The sequence below is a fragment of the Pinus tabuliformis genome, chromosome J (genome assembly GCF_031772625.1).
Source record: "Pinus tabuliformis cultivar Carrire ecotype Pingquan chromosome J, CPIR1, whole genome shotgun sequence".
In the NCBI taxonomy this organism is placed as follows: Eukaryota; Viridiplantae; Streptophyta; class Pinopsida; order Pinales; family Pinaceae; genus Pinus; species Pinus tabuliformis.
In genome coordinates this window covers 301,450,171-301,470,193 of record NC_142295.1, presented here as the reverse complement: position 1 = coordinate 301,470,193, position 20,023 = coordinate 301,450,171, and the positions used below count along the sequence as shown (strand labels likewise).

Sequence of the window (20,023 nt, the reverse complement as noted above, 5' to 3'; positions counted from 1 at the left end):
GTGCCTACTACCCCAGATTTTGTGCCACTCACTGGAGGACACCTACCACTTGGAGAGATGGGAATCTCAGCTACTGAAGAAAATAAACTACTAGTTCTTGCAATTTTCAGGTTTGATCATGGCTCTAGCATAATCGTTCAGGAAAGGTGCAAGTGCTTAGCTCGAGAACTAAAAAACTCAATCTCAGTGCCTACTAAATGAGATATAGTGTTGGATAATATGAACGATCATCTAGCAATTGCTTTAGTGAGATCGAACTTCTTCGCCGCTATGAAAAGAAATATTGAGCATCTACTAAGTAAGTGATAATTTGAAAACTTATTGATAAATTCCAATCATGGTACTAAATTCCTCTTTCCGAGAGGACCAATTTTGACCTTTGAAGCACTTGATTTAGACATGGGAAAGTATATTTTTGAAGTGAAGCCCACAGTTACACAAATTTTCAAGGTCGACCTAAGGACAAATTGCCCCTCCAAATTTGCATATAAATACAAGTGACCTCAAGCACATCATCACATTCTTATTCTCTCTCTTAAAATGTTTGGCAGGGAAAATTTTAGGGGCTAATCTTTGTAAGTTGGCTAATTTTCCATGCTTTTTCCAAAAAAAAAGATTGTTAATTCCCATTTTTTCTAAAAATGTTTCACCCAAATTTTATTGTATAAATTTATTTTACCTTAAAAAGTGCTAAAATTTTATATAGAGACTCTATAAAATTATTATAAATTTGAATATTTTTATAGAAATACCACCAAACATTTTATAGATGGCATATCATGGACTAGTGAGATTCACCAAGGTTTCTAAATGTTAAGATCAATTTCCATCCTTAAAATTTCCCTATTGTTTGGTTCATACAAGTCTGAGGCAGTTGAATTTTCTTCACACGTGCGAGGGTCTTGGAGTCTAGTTTGACTTTCTGTGTTGACTTTTTGCAGTTTGATTGTTTGACCACAATTTGATTGAGTTTGACTTAATGTTTTGACTTGCTTTGAGTGGGAAATTTTTGATTTTCAGAGGTAGAGTTTAATGGCACCAAGGCCGAGTAAATCTAGGTAGTTTGACTAGGTGTTGACTTTAGATTTGACTACAACAAATTCTCTCTCCTTTGGCTAGAATTTTGTTGATTGTTTTAGGTTGACATTAACCAGTAATTAAGGTTGAGTTTGTGGGTTGTTGACCGAACTACTAAAGGACAAGTTTTACCTTTCACTATTGACTAGTTAGGGCACACATTGCTATTTTTGATTGTTATTGACTTGGACAAATTTGCACAAGAGTTGAATTTTTTTGACTCTCTCTCTTGTCTTTGTTTTAGATAAATTACATAGCACATTGACTTAGTTGGAAATTGGATATTGACCGAGTCAAAGCTTGACTTTGACTCTTAGATGATGTACTCTCTTTGCTGAACATTTGAAGACAATATAATAGAAGAATATTTGCAAAGGGTTTTCCCCTTTGTGGGGTTTTTCCCTGGTCATTGACCAAATATTGTGTCCCTTGCCTCTTGGTTGTATTTCATTGTGCATTTGTATAATTTTTCTATCCACTATTTCTTTATTGTCATTGGTTAAATAAGGGAAATTGTAATTTGGATGCTATTGGAAATTATTGAAGTAATATTTGTAGCATAGAACAATTCTTGGTGAAAAATTAACATGGTATCAGAGTTGAGGTGAAGACAAGCCCAAAAGAGATAGAGCAAGAGCATCCATCTTCTAGCAACTGAATTTTGGTATCGCAAAAAAAATATCTACCTCATAATTCAAGGATAATGAAAAGTTATTTGATGCATCTAGCTTTGTATTTTGGAATACCAAGATCAATGCCACCATAGATGAGTATGATGTCTTGGAATACGTGGAAGGAAATATTTCAGCACCTCCGAAAAATGCTCCTCAAGTTGCAAAATCCAAGTGCAAGAAAGGTAAGATCAGAGCTACGAAGATGATTATTGATTCCTTAAGAGATCATCTACTTGTTTATATTTCATATTTAAATACTTCCAAGAAAATGTACGATAAGATTGTGGGCATGTATGAAGTAAATAATTTGAGCCACATTATGGATTTGGAAAATCAACTTGGAAAATCTAAGATGCGCAAGGGAGAGGCTATACAATCATTCTTCATTAGAATCACTAAAATCAAGGATCAACTCCGAACTGCTAAAGAAATTATACCTGACTGGGAATTAGTGATGACTTCCCTTAGTGGTATTCCTTCATCATGGGACATGTTCATTACTGCCATCAATAATAGGGAAAGGATCCCTACTTTTGACGAGATACTTTCTCTATGCAATCAAGAGGAAAGGATGATTATATTTAGGGGGAGAATTCAAAATCCAAGTGAAGGAGAGCCTACTTCCTTTGTTGCTCAAGGGAAGAAAAAGAACAATAAGAAAGGAAAAGGAAAGTCATATAATTCAATAACACCTCCTCAAGCCAAACGGGACTCCAAGGACTCAAGAAGACAAGATATAGATGTCAAGACAAAAGGCATCCTCCATCTCATTCATTCTAATATATGTAGTTTGATGCCCGTACATTCACTTTGTGGCCATCTCTATTACATTACCTTCATCGATGATTTCTCAAGAAAGACATGGATATATTATTTGAAGCAAAAATATGAGGCCTTAGAAATGTTTAAGTAGTACAAATCTTTGGTCGAATATCAAACAGGGTAGAAAATTAAGGCCTTCAAGTCCGACAACGGTGGGGAATACATCTCAAATGAATTCATAGACTTTTACAAGAAGGAAGGTATCAAGAAGGAAAAATATTATTCCCTATAACCCTGAACAAAATGGAGTGGCTGAGAGAAACAACAGATCTATCGTAGAGGTTTCCCGAGCTGTGCTCCATGATCAAAATATGTTGAAGTTCCTTAGGGGAGAAGCAACAAATATAGCACTATAAATTGAAAATAGAGGGTGCCTCACCAAGCATTTGACAACAAGACCCCAAAATAAGTATTCACAAGGGTCAACCCTGACATTGGTCACCTTCGTATATTTGGTGCCCCATATATTTCCATGTGTTGAAGGAAAAAAGAAACAACATGGAAGCCACTATAAGAAAACATACATTTGTTGGATATTGTGAAGATTATAAATCATTTAGAATATATATTCCTGGTCAAAGGAAGGTTGAAATTAGTAGGGATGTAATGTTCGATGAAGATGTTTCCCTAGGAAAATAAAGGGACCTTCCTCTGCCTCCCTCTCTTGAGAAGAAGAGTGATGATATGGATATTCTATAGGGTCCTTCTATGCTTCAATATGAGAAATGCATTGTTGATGATCCCATGGAGCCTATGGACCCCATGGATCCTCCTGCCAAGAAGAGGCCACTTTCACTTCGTGACATTATAGGATGACGAGATACACATTCCCGCTAGAGGTACCTTCAGAGAAAGTAAGAAGCCATGAAGATACTAGGGTTATGTTGTAGCAATGAGAAATATGATTCAAGCTAATCCTCACACATTTGAAGAATTCGTGAAGGAACAAGTTTGGAAGGATTTTATGGTCGAAGAATATGACCCTATTATGAAGAATGATGTATGGGATGTTGTGCCAAGACAAAAGGGAAAATGTGTGGTGACTTCAAAACGGCTCTACAAAAGCAATCATGGGGTTTATGGAAGCATCAAAAAATACAAGGCAAGGTTCATAGTCCAAGGGTTCTACCAAAAAGAGGAGAGGATTATGGTGTTATATTTTCTCTTGTTTCTTACTACACCACCATTTGATCCATTGTTGCACTTGTAGCTAGTTAGGGTTGGACTTTTCACTAGATGGATGTGAAGACTTCCTTCTTGCATGGTTTTCTTCAAGAAGAAGTATATGTTAAAAAACCTCCAAGATTTGAAGTTCGTGATAGGAAAACCCATTTTTGTTGATTGAAGAAAGCTATTTATGGATTGAAGCAAGCCCCCCGTGACTAGTATGCCCGCATTGAAAGTTACTTAATGAAGTTGGGATTCACAAGGAGCAGTGTTGATCCTAACTTGTACTTCAAAGTGGTCCAAGGTATGCCTCTCATTTTGGTATTATATGTTGATGACTTATTCTTGACAAGTGAAGACCCTCTCATTCTTGAATGTAAGAGGGAGTTGGCTACTAAATTTGAGATGAAAGACCTTGGTTTGATGCACTATTTCCTGGGACTAGAAGTATGGCAAAGACCAAGCGATATTTTCCTTTCACAAGGAAAATATGTTGTGAAACTGTTAGAGATATTTGGCATGGTAGAATGCAAGTCCTTGCCTACACCTATGGAGATGAATTTCAAGAAGCTATGCGGAGAGGTTTTCGGACCAGACCTAGCAAACCCTTTTGAATATAGATAATTGGTTGGTGCTCTAATGTTCCTTGTGAACACTTGCCTTGACATGTGCTTCGTAGTTAACAATTTGAGCCAATTTATGACCAAGCCTCACCATGTACATTAGGTCGTTTCCAAACATATATTGAGATATATACATGGGATTTTTAACCTTGGACTAAGATATGTTATTGGAGATGTTAGACTATGTTGAAAATGGCAATAAGAAAATCCTAATTTAATTTTCCCTTGAATTAAATTAGGAGAAAATTGTAATTCCACATCACAAGACAACAAGAATGAGTTAACTAAGTTATTTTTCACTTAGTTGACTCAGTTAATTTGAGTTGAGGGTCAATATTGAGTCATGTAGAGTGGTTCCTAAATTTTAGGATCCTAGGGTGAGTTTAATTTGAGTTGTAATAATTTAATTCAGATAAACTAAGTTAAAGTCAATTAAACTAGTTCCAACTGTTGGATGAACTAGTAGGAGGTCTATTAGTGGGGTGTAGCTTTAGTGTTGAATCATTTAACTGATAAATCATCCATATTTAACTCATGCATGCATGAAATTTGAGTTACCCAATTGAGATTGGAGTTCAAGGGTAGTGTACTATTAATTGTATAATTTTCCGAGTTCTACAGGTGGTGCATGCAGTCAGAGAAGGGCCTACAAGGATTGCGCAATTATAATTGGGAATTTCCCTAATTAATAGGTGGTTAATTCCCAAGGAAATAGCACAAGGAAATATGGACTTGGGCAGGCTTGTATTTGGTTAAGTATTGAACGGAGCTTGTCTAGCAAGAAGTGAGATAGATTATACTTGTGCGGATATTGTTCAAACTTGAACAAGCATTATATTTCTTCTATATTTTCTAACTAATGTAATACAGATAGGAAGGGGTTTTCAGCGTTTCTTTCCCCTTAGATAAATCTTTGAGCATATGTGATTGAATCTTGTCTCATGTTTATGTTGTGATTTCTTGATCGATTAACTATTTCCGCTGATGAGTAGAGTAGATTCATGTCTTTTGCTTTAGCAAATTACATAAGAAATTTGAATTACAAGGAATTTCTGCATGGTATCATATCTAGAATCACAATATAAGAGAATAGAATTTGAAGTTTGTGCAAGAGGTTCTATTGTGCTATACAACAACCCTCCCCATTTCAAAATTTTTCATATAAAACTTTAATAAGAAAAGGGTCCCCTTTAGAATATAAATAAAATCAATAAAATGTTTGAAAATAAATTTTTATAATAGGTCTTTTGCTTTTAGGATAAGTTAAATAACAATCTCAATTTGCAAATCTATTCAACCCATGAAAGTCCTCTTGATAAGGTCTGATCCGATTTAAATTATAACAAAACCTTATCATAAAACAATTATTAAAGGAATATGTCACATCGCGCACATCCTTTGTTTCAATGGTGGACTTAAGGTGTTCCATTGACATTCGCCGATGTGATAACTCCATCAGAAATCGCATATCGCTACTTATCAAGGAGTCATCCCAAGTGTTCATATAAATCCTCCGATGCGATAAGTCAATCGCAATCGCGCATCACTGAAATCATAAAACACATTCCAAAAGCCCCTTTGAAATCTTCCGATGCGATTTCATTATTGTGAAGCGCACTTTCGATAAAGGTAAAATATGAGCTATTACGAACATTTGCGGGTTAAAGTTATAAATCAATTATAAATTGTTAAACACACATGGGAAACATAGAATAGGAAAGATAAATCAGTGAGTACGTTTTTTATTAACAATAGATATACATTTATAGTACAAATATGTGACTCTTGGGTTTCAGATCCCAAGGTCTCTTGGACTCCTTTTGTCCATTCGACTTCCACACTAACCCACTTAGGATTAGGTGTCCAACATTCCCCCCCTTAATCCGAAGGGTTATGTATGAGTCCAAGAAGAGAGCTGTAATACAAAATGTGCAAAAAATGCATGGCAGCACTAGGCTGAATGTGCTCTATGAAATGTTGGTATAAAGGGCGGTGGTTTAAGGATGACCACCAACACTGGAACGCTTAGTGCAGTTCCCGGAACTCTTCCAAAACTGGCAAGAAACTGAAGTTTTCTGCTAGAGGAAGTGATCCTATTGTTTTAAAGAGGGAAACCTTCAACCATAAAAGGGAGGTCTCACCCCACATAAAACGTAAAACTTCAACCTGAAAAGGGAAGTCTCAGCCTGTGATGGTTTAAGGATAACCAACAACTCTGGAATGCTTAATGCAATTCCTTGAACTCTTCTAAAACTGGCAAGAAGCTGGAGTCTTCTGCTAGAGGAAGTGTTCTCAATCTGTTCCTGGAATTCTTCCAAAACTGGAAAGAAGCTGGAGTATTCTGCTAGAGGAAGTGTCCCAGATTGCCAACTGAAAGCATGTTCAGGCATCTTTGTCTCTGGCTACAACTCTGAAACTGGTGTGGCAGGTTGTGGCTCAGGCTCGCTTGATGTGGCTTTGAAGCTTGTAGATGACCATCATTTCCCCCCTTGTCGGATACAAGGTGAGATGATGGAGAAAACTCAACTGCAAGACTGTTCAATATTCTGGAACAAGTTCTAACATGTGTTTGGAATATCTTCTTGGTTGTTGATGCCCATTGCCAAGAAGCGATCCATCCAAGATGAATCTTTGTTCTTGCAGGACGTTTGTTTCTGAAGCATCTGTGTGAAGAATGGCTGGTTTTATGACAGTGCTTACATGGATGAAGATCAAAACAGTGATATTTCAAATGGCCAACTCGGTCACAGTGTTGGCATTTCACGATCTGTTGTTTTTGTTGTTGTTGCTGCTGTGGAAGAGGGGCAGAATCTGGAACAGCTGAAGCTGAACTGTCATGAGGAGCAGCTGAACTGTCATGAATGAATCCAGCACTCTGAAACTAAATGGGCTTGGCATAGTCTGGAATATGAAAGGACAAGTCCTTGTCATATCCAAGACCAGTTCTATGCTTGTTGTGGACAAGCTGTTCCCAAGGTCTGATGATGGGCTTGGGAAGTGCAGACTGAGTTTTTGCATCTGCATATACAATTGCTGCTTTATTTGAATGAACTGTAACATTATTAACATGCTGTTGATGGGTGGTTGTCTCAATGTTCTAAACAAAAACAGGTTCAGAATGGTGTCTATTTTGATGTAGCTCTTCTTGCTGTAGCTATGATTCAAGTTGCAAAAAATCAATCTTTTCCTGGGCATTATATAAGCATGTCTGAATTTCTGAGAGAGATCCTTTGCTGATTTGTAATGTGTCATCAACAGTAGATTGTATAAGAGTTTTCATGAACTCTAATACTTCACTGATTCTGGCCATTTATGTGTTAAGAACTGATCAAAACTACTACTTAATGCAGAAAAGTAATACCCACTCACAGTACACAGCAATATCTTTATAAGTGTGCAGCAAATGATCAGTGTGCAACAAGAAGCAACAGGTAGAATTCGAAGATGCTGAAACCGGAATACCAGAAAGCAACTATAATTCTTTCTTTCTCAAAAATTTGCAAGGAGTCAACAAACTAGATAATGCAGATTTGTTCTTATTGAAAACTTTTATATCTCACCACTTGATATAGACATATAATCTCAGTAATAGCTCATCAACACTGTCTCTTGAATATAAGTTTTATAGAGTATCAAAAAAAAACTGCAGCAATGTCTCTCAAGCAGTTCCTTCTAATGCTTAAGTAGGTCTTCCACCTCCAGCTATTGCAAGTGCAAGTTGGAAATAAAACTGGTGAGCTTGATGTCAAAAAAAGCTTACAACTAAGTCAAAAAGAGGATCTTTATGATCAACAAACCAGAAGAACTTTCATCTACTACAGCAGTACAGGATGCCTCTTGTTCTTCTCGGTTCACATCATGGAAAATAATTCCAATTCAAACTCAGATTGTGGAGCACATATCTCAGGTCATGTTCCTCCTGTAGCTAGAAAAGCGTTCTTAGCATGGACATTTTCCACACGAGATATTCAGGAACACATTTGCCACCCTTACAAACACTTCAATGCCTTGCTCTTTCAGGGGCGCAAATTTGATCAGTTTGGAAAGTACCAGCAAATTTGAACACAATGCGCATAGATAAGAAATTACCAGCAAATTTCACAAAGGAAATATTTTATGCAATGGAAAAGCACTTTGGTCAGAATCGAACTATTCATCCTGGAGACATGGTTATTGATACATCAGCGTCCAATTATGGAGCATTTGAACACAATGCTGCTTCAGAAAATACCCCACTGCATCTACTTACAAATAATAGACAGAAACTATGGTGAGTCCAGTGATCCCATATAATATATTTGATCACACCACATTACATTTATATAAACCGTGCAAACCAACAGATCGGTTACATCAAAGGGGACCGCGTTGCAGCTGTATTCACAACCTAAAACATACAGAGGATGCTATTTCGAGGATTAGCGACGCAATTTTCTTTTATCTGAGAGTGCCCTGGCAAACCTGGTCAATGCATCCCTGTTCGTGCCTTCGTCTGGCAGTGGCTCAAAAACACCGCTTTCTATATTACTCTTGAAACTGGACCGTCCAAAAGCTCTTTGCCTATGAAAGGGAAATTCGGTTGGTGTTGTCTTTAATCGACCCCAAATTCTTGTATACTAGCAAAAGAGACATACAAGACTCCAGACCATCACGCAGTCAACAATAGACCCCAAATTGAACCTCTTTGTGATGACAGGCAGCCTCAACACACAGTTAACTACAGCAACTCAGCCCAGGTTTTATTAGTGACTCATTCAGCTATAAAAGACAGTAACCATGATTATTGAATGGTGTAAATGCTTGCCTCTTCACACTCGGAAGAATACCTTGACCATTATAAGCTGCCAGCAATTTATTAACAGGTGTTTTGACTTCCTACTATAGTAGCTCGACCCCACTGTAAAGGAGAACTCATCCAGTCACAGAATAAGAAACTCGTCCCTTCTATTCTTCATGGAACTCGTGCTAATGGTGGTTGGTTTTCATTACTGCATTTGCTTCTTCAACCCAACTTCTGCTTCAGAGATTTCAACCAGTAGAGTGAGGGAGAATCGTTCCTATTTTATCAGCAATGCCTTGGCTCTTGATATGACTGGAAAAATCGATTCCCAACTCTGCCTTCAACTCTGATGGAAGCGGACGCCATCGAAGTTTGTGGAATCCATGGCCACGGTTGAGACTTCTGACCGGCGAGGCGCTTGAGCAGTTACAAGTTTTTTTTTTCTTTCGCAGGCTCTGCAATATCATAGACTTCCTCTACAATTGGCTTTGATTTGACCAAAACTTGAGCAATTGCGAGCTTATTTCTTCTGAGACTCTGCAATGTTATGTACTTTTATGAATGCACTGGTATGGTGGAGTATTCAACAGTGCGGGAGTCGATTGGTATTGTGGAGGCGTTATACCAGTTAACAGAGTCGGGGCTCATCCACAATGTTCAACATATATATAATGTATAACTCAATGTAATACCACCATCAATAACTCAACTGACGCCACAGTTTGAACGCCACAATCATAAAAAATGACATACCACATACAGTACACCATTCACGCAGCATGGAGGAGGGCCACCGCACCACACCACTATCAGGTAGCACTGACTCGATCCTCCAACAACACAGATTTCGATGTAGATTAGTGCTTAACGCAGATAGGATGGGGAGAGTCGAGATCAGTGGCAGAGGGGACCGGAGTAACCAGTAACGGCAGAAGTCCGATTGTCGATTGTGTAAAGCTGGAGCCGAGGTCGATTGTGGTAATAACACAATGCAGGCTGAATTCAACCAATGCTCAGAAATTCCAACAGATTGGTGTAACTCGTAGAGAATAATACAGTGACTGTGGGAATTATGGGCTTAGAATAGTAGAAATCTGACAAGGCAGGAGCAACTAAAAGCACAGGGCTGAGGCATAGGAGTTACAAAAGTATCAGAGAGAAACACCCAGCAACAGAGAATTCAAACACTACGCCCAGAGAGCTCACATTCAACTCACACAGCGTCCATGCAGCCCTGATTTTGAAGACGTTGAGGTGCTACGGGCAAATGTGAAAAGACTGGAGGAACGGGCAAATTCAGATTTGCTCGCGGTTATGCAGTTGTTACCACTGAGTCCCTCTCTGGCCAGGACAGTGCGTATTCAATATCAAAAAAATGCACATTCAACAGCGCATAACTATGGACAGTGCGCAGTCTCAGGACAGAGGCGCTCAGGACAGAGGCGTTAATTATGGACAGAGCCCAATTTGCAGAGAATATGAAACGGTTTTGAAGTCTGAGCGTATTCAACTGACCAGGGCGCAGGAATTATAAATAGAATATGTCAGGGCAGCGCAGGTGTGGCAGAGGCAGAGTAGCGCTCTGGACAGAGGCAGTGGCAGGAGCAGCTAAAATTTAGCTGAAGGAATATTCATGAGAAAATATTCCTGAGATGCAGAATTGATGGCAGAAATGACTGCACAGAAAGGCCATAAGACAAATGGCTCACATTAATTATGCAGGGCAGGAATACGCCTGCTCTGATACCATGTTAAACACACATGGGAAACATAGAATAGGAAAGATAAATCAGTGAGTACGTTTTTTATTAACAATAGATATACATTTATAGTACAAATATGTGACTCTTGGGTTTCAGATCCCAAGGTCTCTTGGACTCCTTTTGTCCATTCGACTTCCACACTAACCCACTTAGGATTAGGTGTCCAACATAAATAAAACAAACAATTTATCAATTTTAAAAGCCATCCCGCCACCCCATGACAGCTCACCATTGATCGCAATCGCAACCATGCAAAGGAAACAAATAAGCATGACACTTGTACCTCCCGATCTGCGATATGCGATTATCGCTAATCGCCAATCGGGAAGTCACGATACTCATTCTAAAAAGGACCGTTATAAATTTGCGATGCGACATGTCATCACGGCATTAAAGTTTCACGTTGGAAGTTACGGGGAAATCATTAAGAAAGTAGTTATGGTTGAATCCTTCAATGATTTCATCCGTGGTAGCTTAATATATTAAAAAACCATATCATCTATTGTGCTTAATTGTTGTTAGTCCTGTGTGCTGTGTATTAGCTTTGAACAATTTTTTCCACTTTTACGTCCTTCTGTTTCATTTTGCAGAGTGAGTCTGAACTCATCAGTCCAGCAAAAATGACTAAGAAATCTCGGAAAGTAAGGGTCCTCGTTGTAGCAAAAGATGAACCAGCAAAATTGGTGCTGATAGTTGATACTACCTATCTCAGTCTTGGTAAGGCTTCATGGGAGAGCATATACAATTTACTTGAAGCCGAGGATCCAGCCGAAATTGAAGAAGAAGCAGGAACGGCTGATTCAAGTGATAAATCAGAGAATACCCTTAAGGATTTGGCCAGCTCCTTCCTCCACAGAATAGCAGCCTGTGCCAAAGTGTTACCCTACAATGACCTGGTTAGATGGGTAATTGAGAGTATCAACATAACTAACAAAGCATTCTTTACTGCTGATGGAAGGATGTTTGGGTCATTCAGGGCGGAAGATGTCAAGAAGATGTATCATTTGCCGGACCCCTAGAAGCATTACAACAAGGCATTTTTAGAATCTTTCGCCAAGGAAAACGATGTGGAGTCAAACCCTATCAAACAGTGGAGACATTTCCCAAACAAGCATAAGCATGAATCTTCGGGTATGTACTCCATAGACTCCTTAGCATCTCCTTATTGCTATGTTGGCGCTATGATATGTATATTATTCGGAGTCTCTGGTTCAGCTAGGTTTTCGCTGCTCCAAACAGGTCATCATGGAATTTACACTATAATTTTTTTTCTGCAATGTTTCAAAAGCTAAAATAAAAACCCATTTTAGAAGACATCGCGCTGAAGCTCGAGTCCAAATTTCAGATCTTTTCACGCTATATTTGCGGAGATATGATCTGAGGAAGTTGGTCTTTTTGCAAACTCATGAATTACATTCCAAACAGGTGACCTAGGGAAAATAGTCATAACTTTCTCTCTGAGAATCGGATTGAAATTTCGTAAGAAGGTATTGGAAAAGGATGGACTGTAGTTTCTTGTATATATTTTGTAGAGCCAAAGGTCGAAACAGTGACTCGTGGCACGTCATACAAGTTGCTCTACTGAACTAGTCTATAATCAGGTCATTGTGGGAGATTTTGCATAACTCTTCCTTAGAGAATCCAATTTGGATCAGACTGGTGGCATTGGAAAGAGGACAAAGAGCTACTGCAGGTCACAATTTCAGAACTAGATGATTTGAATGTACAAAGATACATCAGAGGCAATATCAAGCTCCTACAAAGTGAAAAAAGGTGTGTAGATTCTTTTAAATTTTTGCTTAAGATTGGTTTGAAATTTATTTTGAAGGAATTCAAAGGGCATAGTAGAGCATTATTATCAATAACTGATGCCCCAAGGAAAGAAAATTCAACACCTAGTAAGGAACCTGAAAGCTCTAGCATGACTCATGAAGAAGAGGAAGAAATGCAACATGATATATCAAAATTACAAGACCAAGTGCAACAATTGTCCCTTGCACAAAAAGGAACAGAATCTAAGATGGATGGTTTAAAGAAAGATGTAGAAGCTAAGATGAATGGTTTAAAGAAAGGTGTAGAAGTTAAGATGGACTGTTTAAAGAAAGGCGTAGAAGCTAAGATGACTGATGTGGAAGCTAAGATGGATGCTTTGAAGATAGATTTGAAGACAAACATGGAAGATTTGAAGACAGGCATGGAAGATTTGAAGACAGATTTAACAAAGTTTCTACAAGAAATGCTTACTAATGGTGAAAGGGTAGTAAAGGAAACTCATGATGAGAACAACAGAAATGTTAATCATGATTTCATAGACTCTAATGTTGGATCGAAGACCCACCATATTCCAAAAATCGATATGAGGAAGTTTGATGGCAAGGATCCCGCAACATGGATATTACAAATGGAGCAATTTTTCGATCTCAATAATGTGCAAAACACACAAAAGGTACGTATTGCAACTTTATATTTGAAACCAAATCAGTTTGTATGGTATCTGTTAGCGCTCGAATTTGCCTCAGGCTAAAGAAGGCGAAACTCAAGGTAACATCAAACCACTTAGCCTCGTAGCTAGCCCTACGACGACAGGAGAAGGCTCTCTCCGGGTCTATCTCGGCAGAAAAGTCTTCAAAGGGGCTGAGATGACCAATAAGGAATACTGATTTTAGGCTAGTAAATTGATAGGAAAAGGGGTTTTAATGGATGATGGGGTTTTCTGGGCTGCATGGGCAAAGAAACAGCTTGAAACAGAGAAATATAATCAAAAACACGGATTATCTCCTGAGGCAAGGTAGGCAAGTAATTTTAACATCAAATTGAGATTAAATGGAACGGCAAGACTGCTGAGGAGTTGACAAGGGCATAGAAGATGAATCCTTGTCAAACAGAAGAAAACATTAAATATGAACAAACTTAAAGGCAGAGCATAAAAAATATGAATTCTACCTTAACACTTCATTTGTTCAATTGGAAACGATCATGAAATGAAATGAACACATAACAGGCTACATATGAAACAAAGGATGACACAAATGTTAAATTTCATACCACAGGAATCTCAGAAGCCAGAGCTGTGTATTTTCATTAAAATCTCTGTCAAAAAGCTGTACAATGACACTCTGTTCTCTCTCCTCCACCAGCGCTCAGAACTCTCCCCGTCTTTACAAAGAATTTACAATAATAAATAAGACTGTCTGTAGAAAACAGATCAACCCAAAACAGGGGCGCTGTTTAAACTAAAATTACAAAAATTAAAAAAAAAAGCGTTTCATCTATTCTACAAATAGAACAGCGTTCCTCCAAATCTGCTGATGATTGGCTAATTAAGAGGCAAAACTGGAGCGCAAATCGCATAGAATCAGGACTGATCATCAAAATAGGCAAATTCGTTCCTAAATCGCTGCTTATGACAGATGTCTCTGTGTATTTTGGCTTTTGATAAGTGTCATATCTCTAGAAGCGTTTCATTGTGCTTGCATTCATGGCCAAAAATGCTTCCTTTCCAATACCATTAAAGCGCAATGTCCATGTATACTATTTTCTAATTGCACTTAAGTCGAACCAGAAAAGAAAATAATAAAGAAAATGGAGAAAATTCCAAAGATCAAATCGAAATTTTCTAAAGGTGACAAAGGAGAGGGCATCTCGTGATACAATACATCATGCACCTCATCTTCATACATAATCCGATTGTATGCAATATGTCACTCTTTTCCTGTTGATGACTGACTGCTTTTGGTTTTCACCGAATCCTCATTTCCATGGCTGCTAGAAACAGCATCGTGAACACAATGACAAAGCGACAGCCCCCAAGCACAAACCTTCTCCAAAATTTTGTGACCCACACGAACAGAGCTGTCATCACTTGGTGAGCTCTTTCCTTTTCTGACTTCAGATGACACCTCCTGTAAGTTCTGCATCTGCTCCTGCTCCTCGGAAGCATAATAGGAGTAGTTAGATTGACGATGAGGGGCTTCTGGCATTGAACTTTCAACGCAGGTCCACATAGCAGTAAATTGCTGCGGCCACAAAATAGAAGCAAAGGAGGGAGCATTGACATCGTCAGGTATATGAGACTCCAATATGAACTTGTATACTGTCCTGCTTGAATGGTATTGCACAAATATATGTTCATCACTTTGAGAGCCTTCCTCATTATTTAGTTGAGGCAAAGCACCCAAAACTGTCAGCTGCTACCTGCCACATAATAGCTCCAGCCCCACCATTTGCTACCTCGAAAATAATGTCCTTCCCATACTGAGAACGAAGAAGTTCTCCTACATTTTGCATACACATTGCTGTAAGTTTCTGTGCGAATCCACTCTTAGTTAAAAGTTCAATTCTTCTAGTTGAAAAATCCTTTTTGGATATTTTCCCCAACCCTTCACTCTCTTCGAAATTCTCTTCATCTTTTTCATCTCTTTAGAGACCTGGGATATCTGTCTCTGAAGATGGCTTTTGACATTCAGAAGGTTCATCATCTGCAGACTGGGGAGGCCCATCAGGTAGTAAGAGAAGTAATCGTTGATCTTAGAGTCTCCAGAACATCTGCAGGAAAGTAGCGAGGTACATTTGGGCAAAGAAGATGCAAAAGTGGATGCCGCCCATACTTGGCTGATGCCAATTCTTTCAAATCTTTTCTAGCTCACGAAATATAAACTTAGAAACAAGACTGGTGTCGTCAACAAAGCTGAGAATGCACATGAGGATCACACATCCATATTCATCGTGAGCAATCTTTACTACATGCCCTTTCATTCCTTTCACAATCTTCTTTCTTTCCTTAGCACCACTATGTATAATACAAAATGTGCCAACCTTTGAACCATCTCTTGCATGGATCATTCGTACACGAAGTGCCCCAGATAGCTGCTGAATTATATTTGTAGAAACAATACACCCATCGCAGAACAGCGTTGAGACTTTGAGCCAATATACTGTGGTTGTGATCATACCATTGAAATGCCAAGAGACAATGGAAAGCGAGAGCCATGATACAGAATAATGAGAGTACCATAGATGTCGTGATATAGTAAGATGCGAGAGCCACAGATGATGTTTCACTGAGCTAAATGCGAAGCACTGAGACCCATATATAATGAGACCATTCAGGGTTGAACCATACGAATCATACAAGCCTCAAACCATATGAACTTCAAAACAAATCGAACCATTATAATCATAGATGCAAGCCACAGGTACAGAGATTATATACGATCCTTGAATGCCACAGAGTGCGATGATATGAACCTCAGAAAAGCCCTATGCAAAATATAAAGAAGGAAGCTGTAGAACTCTAAGAAAAGAGAGAATTAAAAGTGAAGGTGACAATCCATGAACCAAACCAAGCTGCGAGAGACACCAGACCGGCAGCAATACGCTTCATATTCAAAGGAAATATCTCAGACATCATGAACCATAGAATTCCACCCATGCCCATTGAAAATGTTGCAATATAATCCAAAAGACCAATTAATAATAATTTACTTGCAAGTAGTAGAAGAGAAGACCCATCAAAATGTCCCTGTATGTAAAATGATCCAATAATAAAGCAGCTTATGCACATTCCTCCTGCAGCAATCATTAGAAGTGGACGCCTTCCATATTTGTCCATAATCAATGATGAGTGCACCGCCACCATCTGATGAAATCCTTTTTGCAATATTCTTTGCCAATTATGCTCCAACACATTATTACAAACTCTGTTTTCTAATTCCCTTTTTAAATTTGTTGATTTTGAATGAGGGTTTTTTCTTTGTCTGCTTGCAGGGATAGGAGCTGATGAAACTGCTGCCATTTGAAGAGCTGGAGAATTTGATACATATTTTAAAAAACACATTTAATGATTTCTTCTTCAAAACAGGGTTTTGACGAAGAATCAATCTCACATTTGACATACAAGATGGAGTCTAACAGTATCAATGGCTTTGCTCTCGTAAACAATTTATCACTTGGGCAATTTTTATGGAAGAATTGATAGCACATTATGAGGATACAAAAAGCAACACTTTCTTTAGCCAATTGATAAGTCTCAAACAAAAGGGTTCAATAATGGAGCACATTGAGGAGTTCCAAAAATTGAACATAAGGGTAAAAAATATTCCAGAGGAGCATAGGATTGATGTGTTCATAGGGTCTTTAAAGGATAATATCCAACATGATGTTCGCCTTTGGGAACCTGATTCATTAGAGAAGGCATTCAGGTTAGCAAGAAAAATGGAAAGCAAAATTATGGCAACCAGGAAGCATACCACTCACAACTATAAAGACGGAAGTGTTGTTGCCCCTAGTCTTCCACAACCTATAAGGTTGACACCACAACAATTGGAAGAAAAAAAAACAAAAGGGCTTTATTACAGTTGTGATAGCAAATACACTAAAGGTCATAAATGTGCTGAGAAGAAATTATTCTACATAGATTGTGAAGAGGAAGAAGAAAAAGAGCAAGAAGGGTCAAAAGAAGAGGATATACTCCAAGAACAAAGCCTAGATAAAGAAGAAATGAATCCGACCATATCTTGTAATGCATTGGCGGGAATTACCACTCCTCAAACCATCAAGATAGAAGGACAAATCAAGAAGAAAAAGGTAATAGTGTTGATTGATTCAGGAAGTACCCACAATTTTATTCATTGTAAGGTAGCAAAAGAATTGAATTGCTTCTTGTATCCAACACCAGAGTGTCAAGTGATGGTTGCAAATGGAGGAACAATAAATTGCTCTGGAAAGTGCCATAATATCAAGATATCCATGGGAGAATATGTATTGACTAGCCCAATGCTTTCAATTCCAATGGGAGGTGCTAATGTTGTATTAGGAGTCCGATGGCTACAATCCTTGGGTACAATAGCTTTTAATTTTCAAGAACTTTTCATCAAATTTTCTACGGAAGGAAAGGAAGTTGAATTAAGGGGTATTGCAGGGAAACCAGGAAAGATAATCAGCTCTAATGGTATGACAAAGCTTCTAAAAAGGGAACAAAGAGGTGTAATTGCACAATTATGTTCACTAGATGTTTCCACATCGGAATCATCTATTTCTCCAGATCTCCAAAAAGTCCTGGATAATCATTCCAAGGTATTTGAGACTCCCAAAGGTCTCCCACCTATGCGTGATCATGATCATGCTATTCATCTGATTCCAAGAAGTGTTCCTCCAAACATCAGGCCGTACAGATATCCCTATGCCCAAAAGGGTGAAATTGAACGTATGGTTGCAGAAATGCTAGAGGCTGGTATAATTCAACCAAGTCAAAGTTCTTTCTCTGCTCCAGTAGTATTAGTGCACAAGAAGGATGGATCATGGCGCATGTGTCCAGATTATAGGGAGCTCAACAAGCTCACTATTAAAGATAAGTTTCCCATTCCTGTCTTTGATGAATTACTGGATGAATTGCACGGATGAATTTACTTCACCAAGTTGGATCTTCGTTCAGGATATCATCAAATCATAATGAAGATTGAAGACATTCCGAAAACAACATTTAGAACTCATGAGGGTCATTATGAATTTTTGGTCATGCCTTTTGGCCTTACCAATGCACCTTCAACATTTCAAGGTTTGATGAATTCAATTTTCAAACCATTCCGTAGAAAATTTGTGTTAGTATTTTTTGATGATATACTAATCTACAGCAAGTCTTGGAAGGATCATGTTGAACATTTTGACAGGGTGCTACAACTATTGGAGGAAAAACAATTATATGCAAAAAGATCCAAATGTTTCTTTGGAGTCTAAGAGGTGGAATATCTGCGTCATATTGTATCTCATGAAGGGGTTAAGGTAGACCCTAGCAAAATTAAAGCCATTAAGCAATGGAAAATCCCCACATCCATAAAGCATCTGCGAGGATTTCTCGGGTTGATCCAGGTGGATGTTGGTGGCCACCCACCTAGCCCATTTGGACCCCCACAACTGTCTCTTTCAGTTTTTCAGTTCCCTAAATTATAACACAGTTTACTATTTTTAGCAGTTTTTTGGGTCCTGAACTTCCGGAGCCGTTTTGAGGCCCTAAACAACGTTTTTTGGGAAATCTGGGGCAACATGGTCCATGGACCCATCCCAAAGTGGTAGTGCTCGGATAGATCTTTCTAACGAGCTATTGTACGCGTCAAACGGAGATCGTATGCCAAAGTTACGACCCCGGGAAGTTGATGTACCAATTTACCCAAACGGGGCCCACAGTTTGGCGTTTCATCTTCTAGGGTTAGGTTTTGGAATGTTAAGGGTTTTCCATTGTTTCTCAACAATAAATAGGCCTTCGAGCCTCATTGTAACACAGTTCAGAGGCATGTAGCCACCACATCTCTTCTCAGAGATAAGCTACCATCGCCCTAGCTAGTTTATTTCCATTTTTGTTTGTAAGCATATTTCAGTATTTTACAGTAATGAAATGAAGTATTATTTCTGCTGCATATCTGTCTTTATGGTTATCTCTGTGTTTTATTGCATTCCTGTTTAAGTCTGGATCAGTGGTATCAGAGCGGTATGCTTTTTCTCTGTTTTTCTTTGCATGTCCCCAACGAGGTCAGAATATAAGGAGTTAGGGCTTGAACTGGTCGAACCTTTGCAAGACCAGCCTCGCAAATACTGACGGCCTCGCATGGCGGATGAGAAGAAAGAAGAGGGGGCAGGAGATCCTATCAAAATCTTTCTCGAAGAAGCCCTCGAGCGACAATGGAACGCGATGATGGACAGCTTTGCCCAGATCCTTCAGCGGTTACCCAGAAGCGACGCATCGGCTTCCAGCAGCTACTCTGGAAACGCCACACCCTTTAAGGTACAAGTTAATTTTGAAATCCCCATATTCGAGGGTCAGATAGACGTAGATGCCATAGATAAATGGTTAAATTTGCTAGAGCGTTATTTTTCTGTTCATGAATTTTCGAGTCGGCAAAAGATTGTTTTCGCTCTTCTCAAAGCAGCCCCCCACGTCAAGGACTGGTGGGAAACCTACTGTGAGCAGAAGGATGAAAGTACAGGCTCACTATTTTCAGCCGTACCCACTTGGAATGACTTCCGGGATGCCATCAAGGAGCAGTGCTACCCTGTCAAAAGCTATGAGGACAAATACATCAAATGGACCACACTACGGCAGGGGCGAGACCAAGATGTGTTGGA

General features: G+C 38.8%; 1 pseudogene; it reads right to left on the bottom strand.

The window, feature by feature from the left end:
* Positions 1 to 14,607: 14,607 nt before the first annotated feature.
* LOC149226948 (pumilio homolog 24-like) lies at positions 14,608 to 15,856 on the bottom strand (annotated as a pseudogene).
* Positions 15,857 to 20,023: the final 4,167 nt, after the last annotated feature.